Source organism: Palaemon carinicauda, chromosome 8 (assembly GCF_036898095.1).
Source record: "Palaemon carinicauda isolate YSFRI2023 chromosome 8, ASM3689809v2, whole genome shotgun sequence".
Taxonomy (NCBI): domain Eukaryota; kingdom Metazoa; phylum Arthropoda; class Malacostraca; order Decapoda; family Palaemonidae; genus Palaemon; species Palaemon carinicauda.
In genome coordinates, this window is record NC_090732.1 from 129,822,704 (window position 1) to 129,848,733 (window position 26,030).

Below are 26,030 nucleotides of genomic sequence, written 5' to 3' on the forward strand. Positions count from 1 at the left end.
TCTTTTTTAGATTGGTTGATTTATTTTCAGTTTTCTGTCTTTTTAGAAGTTAAGAAGCACCATTACAACTACAAGTAACTAAAAAAGTACGCTGCACCCAAGATAAACATCAAAGGTAAGTACAATTAGTTGAAAACTCTCACTTCCGGTGCTCAGGAGAAAAGCCAAATTTCAAGGAATGCAGCAGCGGTTAAACAACATTTTAAAACGTAATATCCGAAGTTAATACAATGAATTGTACAAGATGACTGGATAGTCGTTAATGAATTTCATATCAGAGATATTGAAGCTATTCACGACAGTAAAGAATAGCAAGGGGGGAAGAAAGATTATGCAAAATTTACTTAGTATTCAACACTACAATGGTTTCAAGATCCGGGGTATTATTATCAATGGTCGTGTGGGATCAGAAAATGAAAGAAATTGTTCATGTCCACAAAGACTGAGGTATTTCTAATTACTCAGTGATAAAATAATTTTTTTTTGCCACAGAAATGACTGGAAGATATCTTGATATAACCTGAAAAAAAGAAGGTATTTGCTGTTCTCCAAGGATCTCTGATACGAACCTTAGTCAAGAATAATGTATTTCACATCACTAACGAAAACACTGAATGTAATTTATTCATTCAAAACAGAAAAATTTGAGTATATGGCTAAGAGCTAGACCGGTGTTAGGGGAAGGCAAGCTAGAATATATTTGTTTGTCTAAAGCATGAGAGTTTTAGAATTGTTACGACAGAGTTTAGTCATTATTCGGATTTAAATATCTATTTCATACGCCCAGTCTAGGTGTAGCTGATAGCGGAAGAAGCAATAGATGGGTAAATAAAGGACATAGATTCCTTATCTTAGTTATTCGATAACAAAAGAAAGGAAAAAAAAAACGCCACTTTGCATCCCCCTTTTTAGGTACATATTCACTATAGATCCCATTTTCACTTGTTTCTTAAAAAAAAAAAAAAAAAAAAAATTACTGATAGATTGCTTATTCCCGTGGACTCTCATACTCAGTTCGATGTTTTCAGAATATTGACCCAATACATTTATGGAACCATTTATTTTCTTCCCTTTCCCGTAAATTAAAGGCCATTCATCTAACCATAGAATTCTTCCTCGTCAGAATTCTAGAACGTATTTTGCATCCTCTGTAAGAAGCCCTCGATTTCACTTATCCCCTTGCTAACCTTAACACTTTCACTTGAATTGTCAGTCCCTCTTCATCTACGATGACCTCTTAACGTTCTCCAGGTGATCAATTGTCACGTTTATGTCTTGTAGGAATTGATAATTCTTACATTGTCGTTTCAGTGATCATCTATTCTTTTATTTACAGTATAACATATTTTCATCTTATGTCTTAAAATTTTAATGTCTATATCCGCTTTCGGAGTCAAGTCCGCCATTTTTCATCTCCCTCTTTTTATTTTTTTCTATCATTTATGGGCTAGCAATAGGGATCAGTAGCTAGAAGTAATATAGTGCAAGAAAGAGTTAATAAAGAACATCTGTTATTATACTTTTAATCCCAACAAACAAATTGGATTCTCTCTTCTTCGCTCCTCATCTCTGACAGGCTGGCGTAATCAGTTTAGTTCTGTCAGACATGTCCGCATAACTCATAAAATAATGGATGGTATTTCGTCTTGAAGCTCTGAATGTGCGTGGGTGTGGTGCATGTGAAAGGAAAGATTTGACAGAGAACATAATTCAAGAAATGGAAATATAAGTTTCATCACTTATGAGCCAAATCAAGTGGTAATCTTCCTGCATCTCGTAGGTCTACATTAAGGACTGTAGTCCCTTACAGCATACAAACGATTTGGTTATATATTATTTCCGTTTGTTTATTAGCATCAACAGCCAGAGCTATTCACCTGTTTTATCATCTGCTCTTGAACAGCACTAGATGACAACACTACTCTAGTTACTCCAGTCAACAATTGGGCCCTTATTTTCGAAAACATAGCTAATTTCAATATTCATTGACATCTAATTTCTAGAAATTATTACTATGATCTTATATGAAGTATTTTTGGTGATTGGTGACTAATTATAATTAATAGACGTCAGGAAAATTTTCAAGAGAATTTTGTTTTTCCAGTTGAAGTAAGCCAAACAATTCATTTGTGATCCCTCCGTAATGTTTTGTTCTTGGTAAGTGTACTTACATGTAGCCTTATTGACTAAATTTCCTGAAAATCATTAGTTGATTGCTTAGATTTCGCAAAAGAATTCCATAAATCTTATTTTACATAATAAATTTGGAGAGAGAGAGAGCCTTACCTTATTGCCTTATTTTTTGTTTGGGTTCCCCCAGTTCCCTCAGTGTGAGGCACCTCGTATATCCACCAGAGAGTTGCTAATGCATCTTCCGGTGTATTTTGCATCTTCCAGTCTTGGATGGTCTGGGATGCATCTTAGGTATTTATCGAGCTTATTCTTAAACACATCTACGCCCACTCCTGATATGTTTCTTAGATGAGCTGGCAGCACATTAAATAGTCGCTGCATTATCGATGCTGTTGCGTAGTGGATTAATGTCCTGTGCGCCTTTCTCAGTTTACCTGGAATATTTTTTGGCACTATTAATCTACCTCGGCTTGCTCTTTCTGATATTTTAAGCTCCATGATGTTTTCAGTAATTCCTTCTATTTGCTTCCATGCTTGTATTATCATGTAGCGTTCTCTTCTCCTTTCTAGACTGTATAGTTTTAAAAATTGCAGTCTTTCCCAGTAGTCAAGGTCCTTAACTTCTTCTATTCTAGCAGTATAGGACCTTTGTACACTCTCTATTTGCGCAATATCCTTTTGGTAGTGTGGGTACCATATCACATTGCAGTACTCGAGTGTACTACGTACATAAGTTTTGTAAAGCACAATCATGTGTTCAGCTTTTCTTGTTTTAAAGTGTCTGAATAACATTCCCATTTTTGCTTTATATTTAGCCAATAGTGTTGCTATTTGGTCGTTGCATAACATATTCCTATTTAACATTACACCAAGGTCTTTAATTGCTTCCTTGTTTGTGATTGTTTCATCATTAGGTCCCTTGTATGCATACGCCATTCCTTCTCTGTTTCCATAATTTATTGATTCGAATTTATCGGAGTTAAATAGAGAGAGAGAGAGAGAGAGAGAGAGAGAGAGAGAGAGAGAGAGAGAGAGAGAGAGAGAGAGAGAGAGAGAGAGACCCTTTATATGGAACCGTTCACAATATCTTGAAAACATGAAATTTTTCTCCCAATCTCTGATGTTTAGTTCTGAATCTCATAATATAATATAAAAACAACAACTCGCTTATTTATGGGAGTATTTTAATCAAACACGCCGCTAGCTGCGAGTAAAGCTTATATATATATATATGGATGAAGACCTACGTATAAATGCATTATGTATGTTGGTATGGTGGCAGGCTAAAATTTATCCATGATAGACTTGGTAAAAGACCTTGTAATAAAATCTTTATTTCTGAATAACAAAGCCTAGTGTGAGTCAGGGATGAAAAGCAGTTTTCATCACCACCAGAATCTTCTTGAACGCGCTCACAGAACCTCTGGCAACTTGCATTGTTGGGAGTTTTCTTTAGAAACAAAGCCTCTGCGGTTACGAGTATTGTCTTAGGGCGACTGGTCTCGAGATTCTTTCTGGCTCTACAGTAGCCTTCCAGTTTGTCATCAAAGAGAAATTTGTCTTAAATTGTTTAGATGCATTAGGGCATTAATTTGTTAATGTTGGGATGTCGTTTGTTTGTTTGATTGTGTGTGCGTGTGTTTGTGTGTGTTTGTGTGTGTATGTGTGTGTGATTTAATCATAATCTAACGCATTGTAAATAATAGAAAAAAAATAAAGAAGCTATTACGAACAGTGCCAACGTTTAAATGGATCATTCAAATATAAACTATGAAACGAGACTTATGTTAACCTGTTCATCAGAGAAGCATTTGCAACAAGCTCGAACATCTGCAGTTCCACCTATTCAACTGATTTATTAGGATGATCATTCCACAGTCTGCTCACAGATGGAACAAAACTTCTAGAATTATGAAAAAAAAATGCGTGTAACATGCACAAAGAAATAACTGAACGACGGTGCCAGAGATTAATATCTAGATTAGGAATAAGAAATTTAATAGACCACAAGTTCTTGTCCAACACATCAAAATGAGATTCAGCAGCTGAATACCAGACTGGAGAACAGTACTAGAAACAAGGTAGAGTGAAAGAATTAAAACACCTCTTCAGAACAGGTTAATCACCGAAAATCTTAAACATCTTTCTCAATAAGCCAAGCTTTTGTGCATTTGGAGAAGAAAGACAGAGTGTATTTATGAAAAGTAATTTGCAATCAAGAATCACACCTAAAATTTTAAAGGAGTTATATATCGTTGGGAAATATTATCAATGCAGAGATCTGGGTGTTTAGGAACCACTGTTCTCGATCTACTTACAATCAAACTTTGAGATTTGTTAAGGTTCAACTTCATATCCCATAATTTGCACCATGCATTAATTTTAGTTAGATATCTGTCAATGGATTCAGTAGCCCTTGATCTACATTCAAGAGATGGAATTGAGACTAAGAGAGTAGCATCATCTTCATATGCAATGAGCCTGTTTTCTAGCCCAAACCACATATGCCATATGTGTATATAGTATGAAAAGTAACGGGCAAAGAACTCTAACACTACACCGAGGAACACCAGATATCACATTCCTATACTCAGTATGTTTTCCATCAACAATTCTTTGCAATCTAGCATATAATTTAAAAATGCAATAGTGATGCAAAGAAAAGACTCACTCCTAACTGTCTGAGGTTGTAAACAAGGGCCTAGTGATTAGCACGGTCAAAGGCAACACTAAAATTAAGGCCAATCATACGAACTTCCTGACCACAATCAAATGATTTCTCTACAACATTGGGGATTGTAAGAAGCGCATCACATGCTCCAAGGCCTTTACGAAACCCAAATTGCAAACTAGGGAACATATCATTCATTAACTTTGACAAACCTATTCAGATGTTTTGCCAAAAGACGTTCAAGAACTTTAGGTTATATGGGAGTTACTGACATTGGGTGGTAATCACAAACACGTTCACCTAACGGAGTAGCGTTGACAAATTTTCCTGCAGGTGCCTTTTCAATTTTCATTTTATATAATTTATGGTCACTTTACTTTAGTATAAGGGTTATTTTTCTGGTCCTGTCATACGCAGAGAAGCCCTGTGCGCAACAGGATCTACGAGGTCTGTTTGTCGTATATATTCGTAAGTATCCACATTAGAAAGCAATAAAATATTCAACTTCTTATTGAAAGCCTTAATATCTTCAGTACTTCGAATGTCTAGTGGGAGCTTGTTATATAGTCTTGGGGCTACATATCTGAAATCTCTCGAACCTACAGTAGATGTAGCCTACATTTTAACTCCAATAGCTTTAAACCATATGTAACTATTATCGTATCGACACAATTTGTTGGAGGCCTGTTGTGTAGCAATTCTCTCAAGTATTTTGGGTGTCCAGTTCTGATAACTTGGAGTCATTGCACACATTTTAATATCTATTCTAGCTTTAATAGGCAGCCAGTGTAATTAAATTTGTATAGTATAGGGGTAATCCCTTCGCAGGGTGGGCACCTTTCATCAATTTGCTCCTCTGTTTAGTGTTTTGTGATAGAGAGTTAGGCTAAAGTAGTCAATCCTGGTAATAACTCAATTAATCACAAGTTTCTTTACCGAATATTGATATTCATCCTGATACTTCTTTGCAAAACGCAATCTTTTTAAGTTTATATATATATATATATATATATATATATATATATATATATATATATATATATATATATATATATATATATATATATATATATATATATATATATATATATATATATATAGATAGATAGATAGATACTTGCGACATTATTTATTTGAACACTGAGAAACAATTTACAGTCCATTAATACACTTACGTCACGAAATCTATTAGATATCGGGACTAAGTTGTCATTAATATTTATTTAGATGCTACCTGAGTTTCTTAAGTTTTTCCCTACCACCATAAGCTCAGTTTTAGTTTCATTTAGGCTTAATTGTTTAATCATCATCCATTCCTTAACATTAGTAAGAACGTGGTCTAAATCTTCACCGGTATCATCATGTCAAGTATGGAGAAGAAAAATTCCGTATCATCTACAAATAGTTTTAAACGTCACTCCATGTCGCTGCAATACTTTTGATAGACCAATGGTATAGATACAAAATAAGATTGAAATTTACTTATGTGTCTTTTGTACTTTTGATACACCAAGTTGTGGAACGAGCTTCCCAATCTGTTGGTTTAATCGGTAGAAATTCAAAAGCTCAAAATTGCAGCAAATGTTTTTATGTTGAACAGGCTTACATAAGTCTTAAAATTAGGTCTGCAAGACTAGAAAAGTTTTCTACTCATTATGTTTCGGATATTGGCATCGGGCCAGTCGCAAAATGAGTTTCTTAGCCCCTGTAATAATCCCGATGACGTCATCTTTTGTTAAAGGATCAACCCTCGTTAATCATATGCGTCTGGTTCAGTACCAATTTGATGTGGAATATTTATAAAAGATCCAATTATATTTTCTACCTTGTTTTCAAATAATTATAGAAATGTATTAGACATTTTTTTTTATTTCCATTTCTCATTATATACATAGGTTTTTATTCGTGTCTGCTAATTGCTGCCTCCTGGATTTTTTCATATGGTATTAATTTTTTTTATCTCTTTATATTGGTACTTTACGTTTTTGTATTCTCGCTATGCACTTTCAGTTTTAATGGACGCCACATTCCAACTTTACGTATTTTTCCCTCTATTTTTCTCTAAAGTCTCTCCATCGAACCAATTATCATTTTCCTCATTGCGTCGTCATTGCTACTTTCAACTGCCCAATTCATATCTATTGCTATCGCATAATGCTCAGTTTATCTTACTTCCTTTGATTACTCATTTTGAGTATAAAGCTTATCTTCATCGATAAGTATTTTGGTTATTTTCTCCTCCTCATTTCTTATCTCATTATCTTGTACTGCCTTCTTCCCATTCTTTATTCTCTCCCATTTACCGAGTTCATGATGCATAGCCATATGCCAATGCGCATACAGTATTACTTAAGAGCATCCTTGCCTTCGAGACATCTGTATTGCCTAGTATAATGCTACCTATTTTCTGTCCTTTTACTCTAATGGTTGTTTTCCTGGTCTTGTCAAACACCGGAAAACCCTGCGCCCTGCAGGACCTACAAGATTTCTTTCCCCGATACATTCTTAAGTATTTAAAGTAGGCCTAATCTGCGTTCATTGTCAAATTCACGGCATCATAGCACTTTGAAAAAAAGTACATAACTTCTTTTCGAAATCCTTCATATTCTCATTCCTTCTATTATACAATCTTGGGGTCGTATATTTGAGAGCCCTAGAACCCGGAATCCACTCAGTCGAGGTATATCTTGGCAACAATATGCAATGATTTGAAACTATCTGTATCTATACTCTCGTTGACACGATTTGTTGGCAGCATGGTGTGCAGCAATTATCTTGGACATGGTGAACGTCCAATTCTGGTAGGTTACAGTAAGTTGGCCAGGGCACCAGGTGCCCGTTGAAGTACTACCTCTAGAGAGTTATGGGGTCCTTTGACTGGCCAGACAGTACTACATTGGATCATTCTCCCTGGTTACGGTTCTTTCCCTTTGCCTGCACATACACCGAAGAGTCTAGCCTATTCTTTACATATTCTCCTCTGTCCTCATACACCTGACAACACTGAGATTACCAAACAATTCTTTATCACCTAATGGGATAACTACTGCACTGTAATCGTTTAGTGGCTACTTTAATCTTGGTGAGGGTAGAAAAGACTTTTTAGCTATTCCACACTTTTTACATGGAGGATATAACTATTAGACACATGTCTGTAAGAACTTAAGTCCTGATAATCGTGAACACCCATCAGAACTGTTGTAATAATAGTCAGTTTCTCATCAGTTGTAGGCTAGTATTTGCTGTTCTTGAAATTAGTCAGGAAGATCAGAAAAGTTTTCTACTCCTGTTACTTCAGATATTGACAACAGATCAATCACGCGCCTTGTTTTCTTTGCCCCCCTCAATAACCCTGATGATATCATCATTTTATTACATTGTTATATCTTGTTATTATATTTGTATGGTGCAGCACCAGTCTCTGGTTCGGTTTATCCATAGATTTGTGATAAAAAAAATCTCATGTTATCTTTACTTTTGCCCATTTTCTTTCATCATAGCTTATAGTTTGTCCTGAATAGATCTGTAAGTCCCCCCAAGTTCCAGCATGCAACAGATTTAAGATGAGCCGATGCAAAGGGAAGCCTTCGACACGTCACCCTATTGTGTCATAAAATCCAGAACGGAGCCTATCCCCATTGTCAAGTAACTACTGTCAAAGTGGTAATAAGTGTCACTATCAAGTTTTCCTCTAGGAGTTGAATGCTCGTTCTAGCTTAGTGACAGGTGTGTATGAAATGCTATTCATAATTCTAATTTCTTATTAATTGTTGGATGTAGTTTTAAAAGGACTTATTACAAATCAACTTTCTTTTCCAGGGCCGTTAGGCTAGGCTAGTCGAACACTTCCTCTTGTTTAAGGTGGATGTAGAAAACTTGAAACTTAGATAAGGTTTGTTATATTTTGATTACTAGCTTAGGGTTGTATGTATGATAGCGGCCGCCTGTATGTATTATTATGTCTAACTTAGAATACGGCAGTGTAAGGGGGGTTCGCAGTGGGCGTTAACCCCCCCCCCCCCCTGTTAGGTAAGTAGGTAAGGACAGAGCTTGTAGGTTAGGTTAGGGGGGAAAGTTTAGGTTAGTTGATGTCCATATTTATGAACACGTGAGGAACTGGCCGCTGATATACAAAGGCTCCCTAGCCTGATTCATGAACCATATATTTGTCCTACCTGTTTTCTTATGTTACATCTATTTCTTACTTTGAATATTGGGGCAAATTACCCATTCATGAGGTTTCGTACCCTCTTCCTCTTATAATAACAAATGTGAGTGATCCCAGTAAGAAACCATGGTTTATTTGGGTGGGAAACCCCAAGTCAAGTGATTTGCTGCAATAGTAATAGTCTGAAGTACATAAAAAACTAAAGATAAACAGTTGGAAAAATATATGGTTAATGTAATTGGCATCAAATTCAGGTATCATAATAACCTATAATTTATATCACATCCCACGAATGGTTTTTGCTCTGCCATGGCTCACTTTGCTCTCAAACAATCATTTTTTCAATATTAAACTTACCCGATAATCATGTAGCTGTCAACTCCGTTGCCCGACAGAATTCTACGGGAGGGATACGCCAGCTATCACTATACTAGAAGGGGGTGTACTCACCAGCGCCACCTGTGGCCAGGTACTACAGTACTTCTTGTTGACACCTCCTCAATTTTTCCTCTGTCGTGCTTCCGGCAAGACGTTCTGGGATACGCTTATGATCTTGGAGTATTGTTCACGGCTTTTGGTGAAGTATTTCTCTCAGATTTCGGCTGTCGCTATACTGAAAAACTTCTATATTAGCTTAGATAGCTTTTATTTAGTTCTGATTAATGGTTAACGATCTTTTTGCTTGATTTGGAATCCCCCTTGGCTAACTCTTTGATTCAAGATGTCTGACATTTCACAAGCCCCACCCCAATAGACGATGTAGGTCTTGTAATAGGCGTATTCCGAAGGCCTCGGTAGATCCTCACACCGCTTGTTCTGACTGTAGGGAAAGACCCTGTCAGTTGGAAGATCGATGTGAGGAATGCGCCGGACTTTCGGAACTTGATTTTGTCCGATTCCTGAAATATTCAACCAAGTTAGAGAGAGAGAGAGTTAGGAGGAGTTCTTCTCGCTCTTCACTTTTTTCCTCACCTCATGATCCCCTACCTTTTCCTCCCCCTGTAGTGGCTACCCCCGAACCTACTATTTGCCCTCAACCTGATATGTCTGTTGTTTTGCGTGCCATTCAGGCTTTAGGTGACAAAGTGGAGTCGGTGGTTAGTGATCATAAGTCTCTTATGGCCGAAGTCAAGGAACTTAAGGTCAAAAGTGCAGTGGGAGGTAATAGTGCCAGTGCTGTGACAAGTGCTAGTGTCAGTGCAGTGCCAAGTGCTAGTGTCAGTGTCAGTGTGGTGCGTGAGGGTACTTCTGTGCGTGCCAGTCGTCCTCCCAGTCCGGGACCTCTTGCAAGCTCCCAAGCCCAGGGGAGAAGCAATGTCGAAGGGCAAAAGGGTTCGGCAGGCCTTGATCGGCGCACAGAAGTATCCTCGGTGGTTGCGGGCGTGTCTTACAGAGACCGTCACTCCCACCCGCAGACGATTGAGCCCGTCTTTTACTCGTCTGCTGAAGAATTGTCAGGGAGAAAACGCTGGACTCAGGTCTCAAGACCTCTCAAACGCAAAGTCCAGACCTCAAGAGCTCTACAACCTGGCTGCAGTCATTGGATTAGCTCTGACTCTCCGCAGTCATCAGGTGACTGCACACCTCCTAAGAGGGGTAAGGTGCTGCCGCAACAGACCTCATCTTCTGTTAAGGCTTTGCCTCAGCAGACCTTAGTGTCTGCCGACCCCAAGTTGACTTTACTGCAGTCCATGCAGTCACAGCTTGCGGTCTTAATGCGTGAGTGTCAGGCTGAGAAGGTTACACCTCCTCCTGCGATCGCTCCGCCTAACCGCAGTCCAGTCTGCCAGGCGTACGATGTTGAGGCTCCTCAGGATACCTTACCGCGTACTGAGTTGCCAGTTTCCAGCGGTGTGCAGCAACCTCCGCCTTCCTTAAGGCAACCTCAGCAATGGGAACAGGAAGCTTATGCCTTACTTCCTCCGCTTCCGCTTGCGGTTCCACCAGTGAGGCAACACTCTCTTGAGGTACGACAACCTCTTCCATCCATGAGGCAGACACCTCAGCTCTCGCTGCAGCGACCTCAACCCTCCTCAAGGCGAGAGCCTCAACACCTTAGCCTTGCGCCTCAGGAACCTCAACTCGCGAGACAAGAACTGCGTTCTGCGCAGCCGCTACCTCAACTCTCGCAGCTCACACCTCAGGAACCTCAACTCGTTCCTCAGGAACCTGCTACTGCGCATCCGCAACCCTTACAGCAAGCGCAACTCTTGAGTCAAGACACTCATGCCAGGAGTCAGCCTCCTCAACCCATGCGCCTACCTCCCGCTACTCTTTTTGACCAGCCTTTGCAGCCTGAACCTCAGGTTTTAACTCATCAACAGAGACTTGAGGATGAAACCACAAGCGTTTTTGCACCCGCTTGTTCAGATTCTGCTGTTCAGCATACCACTGTTCCATTACCTCTCACTTCGCTACACTCTGGTGATGAGGTTTCTGATGAGGAAGCTGCGCACCTGGATCCCTCATCAGACGTGGAAGAATCCAAGTCTTCTCCTCCACCTATTGACTTTCGTAAGGTCCTGGCTCTTTTCAGAGAGGTATACCCGGACCATTTTGTCTCTGCTACCCCCCGCTCTCCGCCATCTGAGTTTTCGCTGGGCATGCAGCCTGTCAAGTCAACATATACTAAGCTCGTCTTTGCAAGGTCCTCTAAGAGAGCTTTAAGAATTTTAGGGGAGTGGTTGCAGTCTAAGCAGCAACTAGGGAAGACTTCCTTTATGTTCCCACCGACTAAGCTCACTTCTAAAGCGGGCGTATGGTATGCCACAGGAGAGGAACCAGGCTTGGGAGTACCTGCCTCTGCCCAGGCTGACTTCTCAAGTTTGGTCGACTCTCCTCGTAGAACAGCAATGAGGCGCTCTAAGGTTTGCTGGACCTTCTCCGATCTAGACCACTTCCTAAAGGGTGTATTTCGTGCCTTTGAGATGTTCAATTTTCTTGACTGGTGCCTGGGGGCCCTTAGCAAGAAGACCTCCCCTGCGGACAAGGACTCGGCCATGCTTTTAATGTCCTGCATGGATAAAGCTATTAGGGATGGATCTGGCGAGCTTGCTTCAATGTTTGTGTCAGGAGTTCTTAAGAAAAGGGAGCAACTTTGTACCTTCCTTTCTTCCAGCATCACACCTTGTCAAAGGTCTCAACTCCTTTTCGCTCCGCTCTCTAAGTTCTTGTTTCCCGAAGAGCTTGTCAAGGACTTGTCTGCGGCCCTGATTCAAAAGGACACTCATGATCTTGTGGCCTCTTCAGCTCGTAAGACTAAGGTTGCTCCCTCAGTCCCCAGGACTTATCGCACCCCAGTGGCTGATACTCCTGCTACGAGGTTTATTCCGCCCTTTCGTGGTAGAGCCCCCAGCCGAGGAAGCTCCCGTCCAGACTCTTCCAGGAGCAAGTCTAGGAAAGGTTCCAAGACTTCAAAAGGCAAACACTGACTCTCCTCCTCTCCAGACAGCAGTAGGAGCCAGACTCAAGATCTTCTGGCAAGCCTGGGAAAAGAGAGGTGCAGACGCCCAGTCTGTCAGGTGGCTGAGGGAGGGTTACAGGATACCATTCTGCCGCAAACCCCCTCTGACCACTTCTCCCATCAACCTCTCTCCCAACTACAAGGAAAAGGACAAGAGGCTAGCGTTGCACCAGGAGGTGTCGCTCCTGTTACAGAAGAAGGCAGTGGTTATAGTCCGGGACCATCAATCCCCGGGCTTCTACAACCGTCTCTTTCTGGTGGCCAAGAAGACAGGAGGTTGGAGACCGGTGCTGGACGTCAGCGCGCTCAATGCTTATGTCACCAAGCAGACGTTCACTATGGAGACGACGAAGTCGGTCCTAGCAGCGGTCAGGCAGGAGGACTGGATGGTCTCGTTGGATCTGAAAGATGCTTACTTTCACGTTCCTATTCATCCAGACTCCCAACCTTTCCTGAGATTCGTTTTTGGAAAGGTTGTGTACCAATTCCAAGCCCTGTGTTTTGGCCTAAGCACAGCTCCTATGGTGTTTACGCATCTGATGAGGAATATTGCAAAATTCCTCCACTTATCGGACATCAGAGCCTCCCTTTATTTAGACGACTGGCTGTTGAGAGCCTCCACGAGTCGTCGCTGTCTGGAGAGTCTCAACTGGACTTTGGACTTGATCAAGGAACTGGGTCTGTTAGTCAACTTAGAAAAGTCCCAGCTCATTCCCTCCCAAGCCATTGTTTACCTGGGAATGGAGATTCGGAGTCAGGATTTTCGGGCTTTTCCATCGGCCCCAAGGATAAGCCAAGCCCTAGATTGCATCCTGAGCATGCTGAAGAGGAGCAGTTGCTCGGTGAGACAGTGGATGAGTCTCACAGGGACCCTTTCATCGTTAGCCCTGTTCATCGAGCTAGGGAGACTCCACCTCCGCCCTCTCCAATTCCATCTAGCAGCTCATTGGGACAAGGATTTGACGCTCGATGCAGTCTCTATCCCGGTCACCAAAGAGATGAAGACCACTCTCTTGTGGTGGAAGACCAATCTCCTTCTCAGGGAGGGCCTATCGTTGGCGATTCAGACCCCCAATCTTCATCTCTTCTCGGATGCATCAGACTCGGGCTGGGGCGCGACCTTGAACGGACAGGAGTGCTCGGGAACGTGGAACAAGGAACAGGAAACGCTCCACATCAACTGCAAGGAGCTACTGGCAGTTCATTTGTCCCTATTGAACTTCAAGTCCCTCCTGCTAGGCAAGGTGGTGGAGGTGAACTCCGACAACACCACAGCCTTGGCTTACATCTCCAAGCAGGGAGGGACCCATTCGAGGAGCCTGTACGAGATAGCAAGGGACCTCCTCATTTGGTCAAGAAGTCTAAACCTCACCCTAGTTACGAGGTTCATTCAGGGCAACATGAACGTCTCAGCAGATCGCCTAAGCAGAAAAGATCAGGTCATCCCCACGGAATGGACCCTTCACAAGAGCGTGTGTAACAGACTTTGGACCTTGTGGGGTCAGCCGACAATAGATCTTTTTGCCACCTCCATGACCAAGAGGCTTCCTTTGTACTGTTCCCCAGTTCCAGACCCAGCAGCAGTTCATGTGGATGCTTTTCTGCTGAATTGGTCCCATCTCGACCTTTACGCATTCCCACCGTTCAAGATCATAAACAAAGTCCTTCAGAAGTTCATCTCGCACGAAGGGACACGGCTGACGCTGGTTGCTCCCCTTTGGCCTGCAAGAGAATGGTTCACAGAGGTACTACAATGGCTGGTCGACGTCCCCAGGACTCTCCCTCTAAGAGTGGACCTTCTACGTCAACCTCACGTAGACAAGTTGCACCCAAACCTCCACGCTCTTCGGCTGACTGCCTTCAGACTGTCGAAAGATTCGCTAGAGCTAGAGGCTTTTCGAAGGAGGCAGCCAGTGCGATTGCCAGAGCAAGGAGGGTATCCACTCGTAGAGTCTACCAATCCAAGTGGGAAGTCTTCCGGAGCTGGTGTAGAGCCAATGCAGTTTCCTCTACCAATACCTCTGTAACCCAAATAGCTGACTTCCTATTACATCTAAGGAATGAGAGATCCCTTTCAGCTCCTACGATTAAAGGGTACAGGAGTATGTTGGCTTCAGTTCTCCGCCATAGAGGTTTGGACCTTTCTTCCAACAAGGACCTTCAAGACATCCTTAAGTCTTTTGAGACTTCTAAAGAACGTCGTTTACCCACTCCAGGCTGGAATCTAGACGTAGTCTTAAGGTTCCTTATGTCGCCTAGGTTCGAACCTCTCCAGTCAGCTTCCTTCAAGGACCTTACCCTCAAGACTCTTTTTCTCGTCTGCCTTGCAACAGCTAAAAGAGTCAGTGAGGTTCATGCCTTCAGCAAGAACATTGGGTTCACATCCGAATCTGCTACATGTTCTTTACAGCTCGGATTCTTAGCTAAGAATGAACTTCCTTCACGTCCTTGGCCTAGATCGTTTGAAATTCCTAGCCTTTCCAACATGGTAGGTAACGAGCTAGAAAGAGTTCTTTGCCCTGTCAGAGCTCTGAAATATTATCTTAATAGGTCTAAACCTATTCGAGGACAGTCAGAAGCCTTATGGTGTGCAATCAAGAAACCTTCAATGCCCATGTCCAAAAACGGGGTTTCGTATTATATAAGGCTTCTGATTAGAGAAGCCCATTCTCACTTGAAGGAGGAAGACCTTGCTTTGCTGAAGGTAAGGACCCACGAAGTGAGAGCCGTAGCCACTTCGATGGCCTTTAATAAAAACCGTTCTCTGCAGAGCATAATGGATGCAACTTATTGGAGGAGCAAGTCAGTGTTTGCATCATTTTATCTTAAAGATGTCCAGTCTCTTTACGAGAACTGCTACACCCTGGGACCATTCGTAGCAGCGAGTGCAGTAGTAGGTGAGGGCTCAGCCACTACATTCCCTTAATCCCATAACCTTTTTTAACCTTTCTCTTGAATGCTTTTATTGTTGTTTTTATGGTTGTTACGGTAGGCTAAGAAGCCTTCCGCATCCTTTTGATTTGGCGGGTGGTCAATTCATTCTTGAGAAGCGCCTGGGTTAGAGGTTGTGTAGAGGTCCTTTAGTAGGGGTTGCAGCCCTATATACTTTAGCACCTTAGAGTTGATTCAGCCTCCTAAGGAAGACGAACTTAATAAAGGCAGAGTAACGGTTCAAGTCGACTTCCTTACCAGGTACTTATTATTTCATTGTTATTTTGAGATAACTGATTATATGAAATACGGGATACTTAGCTATCCTTTAGTCATGTACACTGGTTTTCACCCACCCCCCTGGGTGTGAATCAGCTACATGATTATCGGGTAAGTTTAATATTGAAAAATGATATTTTTATTAGTAAAATAAATTTTTGAATATACTTACCTGATAATCATGATTTAATTGACCCTCCCTTCCTCCCCATAGAGAACCAGTGGACCGAGGAAAAATTGAGGAGGTGTCAACAAGAAGTACTGTAGTACCTGGCCACAGGTGGCGCTGGTGAGTACACCCCCTTCTAGTATAGTGATAGCTGGCGTATCCCTCCCGTAGAATTCTGTCGGGCAACGGAGTTGACAGCTACATGATTATCGGGTAAGTATATTCAAAAATTTATTTTACTAATAAAAATAACATATTTCATTGCTTCTCTGTTCTGGCAAGCAGTATATGGATGTGTTGAACATGCTAACCCATGGGTCATTATTTCAGTTACATTTTTTATATTCAGATTAGCAACAATAGCTATTTATTGTGGTTAAAGGAGCGTGTTTTAAATATAATCATGTACCAAAATAAATGAAATTATTGTATACCAACTTTAAAAATAGATTGCACTTCCCTCTGGTAGACATCATGTTAAGGCAATCATAATGAAACTGAAGAGGAGGGAAAAAATTGACTTGTTAAATAATGTTCAGGAACCCATGCATAAATACTTTAGAGTTTTTAATTGGTTCACAAAGCCAGCTAATGATTATTTCGTACATAAAACAAAACATTTTATTAGATCAATGTGTAAGTTATTTATCCTCAGTCCTTATTAGTCATACTGAGAAAAATACCAAAATAACCCAACTAAGCAAAGGATAGTCTGTGCACTTTGGATAGATTCACAATACTTTAACTTTCTCACCAAATACGTGAACCATAGGGTAGCTTGTAAATTGGCGTAACCAACATAACCCCTGATTTCAATCTTACAGCAGTTTTATAATAATAGGTTATGCATGAACGAATATGATATTTTTGAAAGTAACTGAAGTTCCCTCAGACTGTAAAATTTTAAAATTAAGACACAGCATTTTCACTTGTCATGATTCTCTTGCGCCCTTTGGTTTTATAATTTCCTGTAGGTGTAGTTTGGATCACCTTAGCAGCAGTCCGCTCAAGTAATCGGTTGATGTAGGTACTCTATTGTAATTTGAAATGACCCAGTTGAGCCCCAATTGACCTGGACATTGCCTGAGTGTAATTTTTGGTAAATTACATAAGAACCGTAACTAATAATACTTAGTGAAAATAAAGAGGTGTTCCTGATGAATTTGGTAATTCAATACTATAGCTCCACCACTAATGATTTTGATAATATTTTTTCTTCTGATGAATTACTTAGTGCTGTATCTAAAGCTGACTATTTTTTTGAGGAGGAATACTATTTTTACCATATTTGTTAACCTTTTTAATCTTGGGGGACCCCCAGTGGGATACCGGGATTTTTGGGTGGGGAATGAATTAAAAAATCCGTTTTAACATACGAATAATGGCACATGTAGAATTAGCAATAAGCAAGGCTACAAGCTAACCTAAACAAACTACCTAACCTATTAGCCGTATCCTTACCTAGAGGGGAGCTGTAACCCCCCTTTACACAGCCATATAAAATATAAGACAGCATGAAACCCTTTGTGTACTAAGTTAGGTTGGAGGGTAAAGGTGAGCTGCACCTTTCTGACTCAATATAATTATATACAGTACGAGTAACAAATTAGATTCTACAGAATATACAAATGAGACCTTTCAAACCAAGTTTCCTTAAAAATGGATACGTAAAAACTACACCTTTTTATCACTTTCTTCTTGAGTTTCAATACAACATGCCTTCTGTCACACCGAAATGCTTTTTTGTAATAATACTTAATATGAAAGATTTATTTGAATGTTGTTACTTTTCTTGAACGTTTCTTGTAATTTATTTTCATATTTCCTTTCCTAACTGGGCTATTTTCCCTGTTGCAGCACTTGGGTATAGAACATCCTGCTTTTCCAACTAGGGTTCTAGCTTAGCAAGTTATAATAATAATAATAATAATAATAATAATAATAATAATTTTTCAATATTAAACTTACCCGATAATCATGTAGCTGTCAACTCTGTTGCCCGACAGAATTCTATGGAGGGATACGCCAGCTATCATAATACTAGAAGGGGGTGTTCTTACCAGCGCCACCTGTGGCCAGGTACTCAAGTACTTCTTGTTGACACCTCCTCAATTATTCCTCTGTCGTGCTTCCGGCAAGACGTTCTGGGATACGCTTATGTTCTTGGAGTATTTTCACGACTTTGGTGAAGTATTTCTCTTTGATTTCGGCTGTCGCTTTACTGGAAACTTCTATTTTAGCTTAGTTAGCTATTGGAATTAATTTGATTAATTTTGGTGACGAAGAGAGTATGAACTCTCGTTCACCTTTCAATGGCCGACCCTTCCCTTAGACGGAAGTGTTGGTGTCTAAGAGAGTATAGACTCTCTTTCTTAATTTTGCTTAACAAAAGTTATAGATTTATTTTATATCTCTCCGCCTCTTATAGGCCTCTTCGATTAACTTCCTTTTATTATAAACTTATTAAAATTAATTTTTATATTTGTTTATATTCGACCTTCCTAATAGTAGGCGGTCTTTTCTTGGTACCGAAGTTAATTATCGTGAGCCCGTCATTTCGGTTTTACCTGTTAACATATTATGCTATTTTAAGGTCTTTGAAAGAATTTCTTTGATAGTCTCGTACTTTTTCAAAGTTGAACTAACGTTTTGTTTGTCTCGGCAGTTGTTGACGTTCAGAACGTTTCAACTTGCACTCTATCGTTACGATAGAGAAAGAATGTTCACGGTTTCACATTGCAGTAAGAGTAACCGTGTCTAGCGTTTTGTTCATTCTTTCTTAACTTAATGGTTTTGATCCTAATAAGGAACTTTTCTTTTTGGGAAATATTTCAGTTTTTTCCTTTAACAATAATATGTTTTAACGATATATATGATTGGGCTCTTCTCTCAGGTTCCAAGTCAAGAGAGAGAGAGAGAGAGAGATAGAGACGGAGGGAGAAAGAGGATAAACGTTTCCCTCAAGCCTGCCAGGCGTACGAGTAACGTCGTTATCGTTTTGCTCTTATCCCTAGTCTCTTTAGGGGAAGAAACTAAACGTTTCTAGAGTGATCTAGTGTTTAGTCTCTTTCCAGCCACTGAATTTTCTTTCATTAGATTTTTCTGTTACATTGTAATTCTGTTTTCGCAATTACTAACTTTTGAGAAGGATAGAATTGCGTGTTTCAGGTACAAACCACTTAAAGTTTCGAGTTCAGTGAAATAAGTGCAAACAGAAATCAAAGTGATAAGTGATTAGTGCAAAGTATGTCAGTGTTATGCGTGAGGGTACTTTTGTGCGCGCCAGTCGTCCTCCCAGTCCGGGACCTCTTGCAAGCTCCCAAGCCCAGGGGAGAAGCAATGTCGAAGGGCAAAAGGGTTCGGCAGGCCTTGATCGGCGCACAGAAGTATCCTCGGTGGTTGTGGGCGTGTCTTACCGAGACCGTCACTCCCACCCGCAGACGATTGAGCCCTTATTTTGCTCGTCTGCAGAAGAGATTTAGAGGAGAAAATAAAGGCAGAGTTACGCTGGTCTCAGGTCTCAAGACCTCTTAAACGTAAAGTCCAGACCTATGCCAGACGTACGAAGTAAAGTTCAACAACCCGGATGCAGTCATTGGGTTAGCTCTGACTCTCCTCATTCATCAGTTTGTCGGGCTGAGAGTGCGCCTACACTCCCCCCCCCCCCCCCTATGCTCGCTCCGCCTGATCGCAGTACCACCTGCCAGGCGTACGATGTTGTGGACTCTACTACAGTCCATGCAAGCACAGCTTTCGGACCTGATGCGTGAGTGTCGTGCTGAGAGTGTTGCACCTCCTCCTCCTCCTGCACCGGTGGTGCACCAACCGCCTGCACCCGTTCAGCCTGTGCTGCACCCGCCTGCACCGGTGGTGCACCAACCGGCTGCACCCGTTCAGCCTGTGCTGCACCCGCCTGCACTCGCTGCACCCAGTCGCAACACCATCTGCCAGGCGTACGATGTTGTGGACTCTACTACAGTCCATGCAAGCACAGCTTTCGGACCTGTTGCGTGAGTGTCGGGCTGAGAGTGTTGCACCTCCACCTGCACCCTTTCAGCCTGTGCTCAACCCGCCTGCACTCGCTGCACCCAGTCGCAGCACCATCTGCCAGGCGTACGATGTTGTGGACTCTACTACAGTCCATGCAAGCACAGCTTTCGGACCTGTTGTGTGAGTGTCGGGCTGAGAGTGTTGCACCTCCCCTGCACCCGTTCAGCCTGTGCTCAACCCGCCTGCACTCGCTGCACCCAGTCGCAGCACCATCTGCCAGGCGTACGATGTTGAACCTCTTTCTGTGTTCGCTGTTCCCAGTGTTGTTCAGCCTCAGCCTTCTTTAAGGCAACCTTCGGTTTGGGATCAGGAGGATTACCCCACTCTTCCTCCTCCTCCCCTGGCTGCTCCACCGGTGGTGCAACTCTCGGTGGAGGTACAACCTCTTCCACCTGTGAGTCAGTCTCCTCAGCTGCTGCACCGAGCTCAACCCGTGCACCCTGATCCTGCGCCTCAGACACCTCTGCTTGCGGGAACTTTACCTTGTTCTGCGCAACCTCGGTCTCTTCACGCTCCACTCATACCACAGGAACAGGAACTTTCTGCACCTTCCACTGTTGTTGTTCCAGCTCGTTCTGACTCTGCTGTTCAGCATACCTTACCTCCATTTTCAAACCATGGCAAAAATATGAATCATGAGTTATGAATGTAAGGTAAACATTATGTTGATTTTTTTTTTTTTTTTAAACCCCATGCAAGCATGCATAAAGCACTCTAGCACTGGTCATGGAATTTCTGAGGAATGTTAAACGCCATGCACACGCTCTGCTTTCCTTACAGCAGGCTCTGCTTACAGCAGGCTCTGCTTACTACATGCTCAGCATTCAGCATGCTCTGCATTCAGCATGCTCTGCATACAACACATGCTCTACATACAGCATGCTCTGCATACAGCATACTCTGCATTCATCATGCTCTGCATACCTTACCGCATGCTTCTCAACATATCTTGGGTTGTTGCCAACTCACTAGACTGTCAAGCAGTTTCATAACGTTGCCTTCTAGTCTGCTGCTTTTGCACCAGTGAACCCTCACTCAGAGAACTTAGCTTTTCTAGGATAAGGTCCCTGTAGATGAGAAAGTTCTTTTCTCCCTCCTTCTGATATTCCCTTGAGGACTCTGTCATTTGGAGGGAGCCTTTAGCTGCATAACCTCTTATGGACTTTTATTTAAGCATAACATGCTTACAGGGAAGGTAATGGTTCCACTTCAGCCGCTAATCCCGTCTGTTACCACACCTGCTCCCATAGACCTTGAGCTGTGTTGCATGACATGCAGTGCAAGCTTAGTCCTTGTTAGAGGATTTTTGTTTACGAAGTCAATGTGTCACGGGGAAGACGTTCAACAACCAACAGAAGGGACTTGTTGTGACGCAGTGCGGCAACCTCAGCAACCCGTTAAGGAGTTGTCTGTACGACCCAGATAGTCTAGACAGATTCGGGTTGTCACTGTACTTCCTCGCTTGCCCATGATTGTCAGTTTACAGACTGTGCAGCAGTATCATGATCTTGTGTCCGGCTCCGTCAGACGACTGGCTTTTAAGAGCTCCCACAAGTCGTCGCTGTCTGGAGATTTTCAAATGGACTATGGATCTGACCAAGGAACTGGGCCTCCTGGTCAATTTTGAGGAGTCTCAGCTCGTTCCATCCCAGACCATTGTTTCCTTGGGTATGGATCTTCAGAGTCGAGCTTTTCGGACTTGTCCGTCGGCCCCAAGGATCTTCCAAGCCCTAGAATGCATCCAGAGCATGCTGAGAAGGAACCGATGCTTAGTCAGGCAGGGGATGAGTCTAACAGGGACACTTTCATCGCTGGCCCTGTTCATCGAGTTAGGGAGACTCCACCTCCGCCCCCTTCAGTATCATCTAGCTGCTCACTGGATAAAGGACATGACGCTAGAGACGGGCTCAGTTCCTGTTTCCGAAGAGATGAGGTCTACTCTAACGTGGTGGAAGAACAGCATTCTTCTCAAGGAAGGTCTACCTTTGGCTGTTCAGACCCCCGACCACCGTCTCTTCTCGGACGCATCGGACACGGGCTGGGGTGCGACACTGGACGGACAGGAATGCTCGGGAACATGGAATCAGGAGCAAAGGACACTTCACATCTATTGCAAGGAGTTGTTGACAGTTCATCTGGCCTTGATAAACTTCAAGTCCCTCCAGCTTAACAAGGTGGTGGAGGTGAACTCCGACTACACCACAGCCTTGGCTTACATCTCCAAGCAGAGAGGGACTCATTCGAGGAAGTTGTTCAAGATCGCAAGGGACCTCCTCATTTGGTCAAAGATCGAAAGCTCACGCTGGTAACGAGGCTCATTCAGGGCGATATGAATGTCATGGCAGATCGCCTCAGCCGTAAGGGTCAGGTCTTCCCCACAGAGTGGACCCTTCACAAGAATGTTTGCAGCAGACTTTGGGCCCTGTGGGGTCGGCCAACCATAGTTCTTTTCGCTACCTCGATGACCAAGAAGCTCCTCTTGTATTGTTCTCCGATTCCAGACCCAGCAGCAGTTCGCGTGGATGCCTTTCTGCTGGATTGGTCCCATCTCAACCTGTATGCATTCCCGCCGTTCAAGATTGTCAACAGGGTACTTCAGAAGTTCGCCTCTCACAAAGGGACACGGTTGACGTTGGTTGCTCCCCTCTGACCCGCGAGAGAAGGGTTCACCGAGGTACTGCAATGGCTGGTCGACGTTCCCAGGACTCTTCCTCCTAGAGTGGACCATCTGCGTCAACCTCACGTAAAGAAGGTACACCCAAACCTCCACGCTCTTCGTCTGACTGCCTTCAGACTATCGAAAGTCTCTCAAGAACTAGAGGCTTTTCGAAGGAGGCAGCCAGAACGATTGCCAGAGCAAGGACGACATCCACTCTCAGAGTCTATCAGTCTTAATGGGAAGTCTTCCGAAGCTGGTGCAAGGCCAATGCAGTTTTCCTCAACCAGTACCACTGTAACCCAGATTGCTGACTTCCTGTTACATCTAAGGAACGTAAAATCCCTATCAGCTCCTACGATCAAGGGTTACAGAAGTATGTTGGCAGCGGTTTTCCGCCACAGAGGCTTGGATCTTTCCTCCAACAAAGATTTACAGGACCTCCTTAGGTCTTTTGAGACCTCAAAGGAACGTCGGTTGTCCACTCCAGGCTGGAATCTAGACGTGGTCCTAAGGTTCCTAATGTCATCAGGATTTGAACCGTTCCAATCAGCCTCTTTTAAGGACCTCACATTAGAAACTCTTTTCCTCGTGTGCTTAGCAACAGGTAAAAGAGTAAGTGAGATCCACGCCTTCAGCAGGAACATAGGTTTCACATCTGAAACGGCTACATGTTCCTTGCGGCTCGGTTTTTTTGGCTAAAACGAGCTTCCTTCCCGTCCTTGCCCTAAGTCGTTCGAGATCCCAAGCCTGTCCAACATGGTGGGGAACGAACTAGAGAGAGTACTTTGCCCTGTTAGAGCTCTTAAGTACTATTTAAGAAGGTCAAAACCATTACGAGGACAATCAGAAGCCTTATGGTGTGCTATCAAGAAGCCTTCTCTACCAATGTCTAAGAACTCAGTTTCTTACTACATCAGGCTTCTGATTAGAGAAGCAAATTCTCATCTGAAGGAAGAAGACCTTGCTTTGCTGAAGGTAAGGACACATGAAGTGAGAGCTGTGGCTACTTCAGTGGCCTTCAAACAGAACCGTTCTCTGCAGAGTGTTATGGATGCAACCTATTGGAGAAGCAAGTCAGTGTTCGCATCATTCTATCTCAAAGATGTCCAGTCTCTTTACGAGTACTGCTACACCCTGGGTCCATTCGTAGCAACGAATGCAGTAGTAGGCGAGGGCTCAGCCACTACATTCCCATAATTCCATAACTTTTTAACCTTTCTCTTGAATACTTTTTATGGGTTGTTCGGTCGGCTAAGAAGCCTTCCACATCCTTGTTGATTTGGCGGGTGGTCAATTCTTTCTTGAGAAGCGCCGAGGTTAAAGGTTGTGATGAGGTCCTTTAGTATGGGTTGCAGCCCTGTATACTTTAGCACCTTTGGGTTGATTCAGCCTCCAAGAGGAACGCTGCGCTCAGTAAGGAAGACGAACTTAAAAAAGAGACAGAGTAACGGTTCAATTCGACTTCCTTACCAGGTACTTATTATTTCATTGTTATTTGAGATAACTGTTATATGAAATATGGGATACTTAGCTATCCTTTAATCTTGTACACTGGTTTTCACCCACCCCCCTGGGTGTGAATCAGCTACATGATTATCGGGTAAGTTTAATATTGAAAAATGTTATTTTCATTAGTAAAATAAATTTTTGAATATACTTACCCGATAATCATGATTTAATTGACCCTCCCTTCCTCCCCATAGAGAACCAGTGGGACCGAGGAATAATTGAGGAGGTGTCAACAAGAAGTACTTGAGTACCTGGCCACAGGTGGCGCTGGTAAGAACACCCCCTTCTAGTATTATGATAGCTGGCGTATCCCTCCATAGAATTCTGTCGGGCAACAGAGTTGACAGCTACATGATTATCGGGTAAGTATATTCAAAAATTTATTTTACTAATGAAAATAACATAATAATAATAGGAAAGAGACCAAGTCCAGTAATCGGTATTGTCCTGATGGTTACATGGAGTCTCTTAAAGCTGATGGCTTGATGAAAAAGCTGAGAATCTTTTCTTCAACATGGTTAGGTGGGTTTGATGAGAACAAGGTGCAATATGCCACTTGCAAGAAAGAATAGGTGGTGATAATTAATAGTGCGAGACCCTGAGATTGCATTGGCGACTGGGTGGAGTGCCACTAATTGTTTGATGTTCAGGACGTTTTCAGAGCAGCTGTGGATACATGTAGTGTATGCCTCCTCTGATGCCAAAGCAAGAAGAAAACTGGTTTCGAGTGGCAGGTCCTTATCTGATGCTCGATATAGTGGTTCATAGGAAACTTTTTTCAAGACCTGAGAACCCTTGTTACTTTTCAAGAAAGATTTTTCAGTTTTCCCGGAGGGCAATACTGTTCAAAACTCTTAACCAACATCGAAAATTCCCACGAAGATGGAAGTTCAACTCTTTTCAGTTTGAAGACTTGGCTTATGGCTGAACAGTAGCCAAAATAGGGTGATGTAGTTCCTACTTTATATTAGGCAACTAATTACATCCAAAAAGACGACCAAACTGAAACAGAAAGAAAAATGTCTCAGATACTACGAAAAATCGTATTGTACTAAGCGTTTAATTTCCTTTGAAGATTTGTAATATGTAATTTATAATTGTAATTTTTTTTTTATCGCCACTTAGACACCTTATTTATTTCTCCTAGGTGACGAAGAAGAACGTTGACCTTGAAGCCCTGTCAGAGGGAAAAATCCCGTGGAAAGAGAAATCGTGGACTCTCAAATAGTCTTTTCTAATTTGATATATATATATATATATATATATATATATATATATATATATATATATATATATATATATATATATATATATATATATATATATATATATATATATATATATATATATATATATATATATATATATATATATATATATATATATATATATATATATATATATATATATATATATATATATATATATATATATATATAATAAGTCAATCTTCTTGCTTTGGCATCAGAAATTTCGACCAGTTGAGATTCGCCAATCTAGTAATCAATTAATAAATCTTGAATAAGGAATTCGCTGATCCAGTTATCAATTAATGTCTCGAATAAGGAATTTGCCGATCAAGTTACAATTAATACGTCTTAAATAAGGAATTCACCATTTTAGCTATCAATTAGTAAGTCTCGAATAAGGAATTCACCGATATAGTAATCATTTAATGTCTTGAATAAGGAATTTGCCAATATGGTTATCAATTAATAAGTCTTGAATAGGGAGTTTGCTGATAAAGTTATCAATAAATATGTTTTAAATAAGGAATATAATAATCAATTCGGCACTTAGAACCACAGGTGGGGCAAATAGTGTCAATCACTTTTAATAACACTGTAATCTTGGCAGTACTTCATTATTGTTTCGATGTTACCATGATAATGAGAAACAAAATCTTTATAATTTGAATAACAATTGAGACAAGAACTTGGGAGAAAATCTACAGAAATTATGTCAAAGTAAATGGTAAATATACGCTATATGTATGTA

At 41.7% G+C, this 26,030-nt stretch overlaps 1 protein-coding gene across 3 annotated transcripts in view; it reads left to right on the forward strand.

Annotated features, from left to right (window-relative positions):
• Positions 1-5,140: 5,140 nt before the first annotated feature.
• The window catches only part of LOC137645919 (vesicle transport protein SEC20-like), a 96,532-nt gene continuing 75,642 nt past the window's right edge, over positions 5,141-26,030 (forward strand). The window contains exon 1 of one of the 3 annotated variants that reach the window (XM_068378966.1): positions 5,141-5,272. The gene's annotated coding sequence lies outside the window, so the exon portion shown is untranslated. Of the gene's footprint in view, positions 5,273-8,247; positions 8,531-8,649; positions 8,697-26,030 lie in introns of those variants that run through there. The other 2 variants (XM_068378965.1, XM_068378967.1) reach the window with 2 other exon arrangements.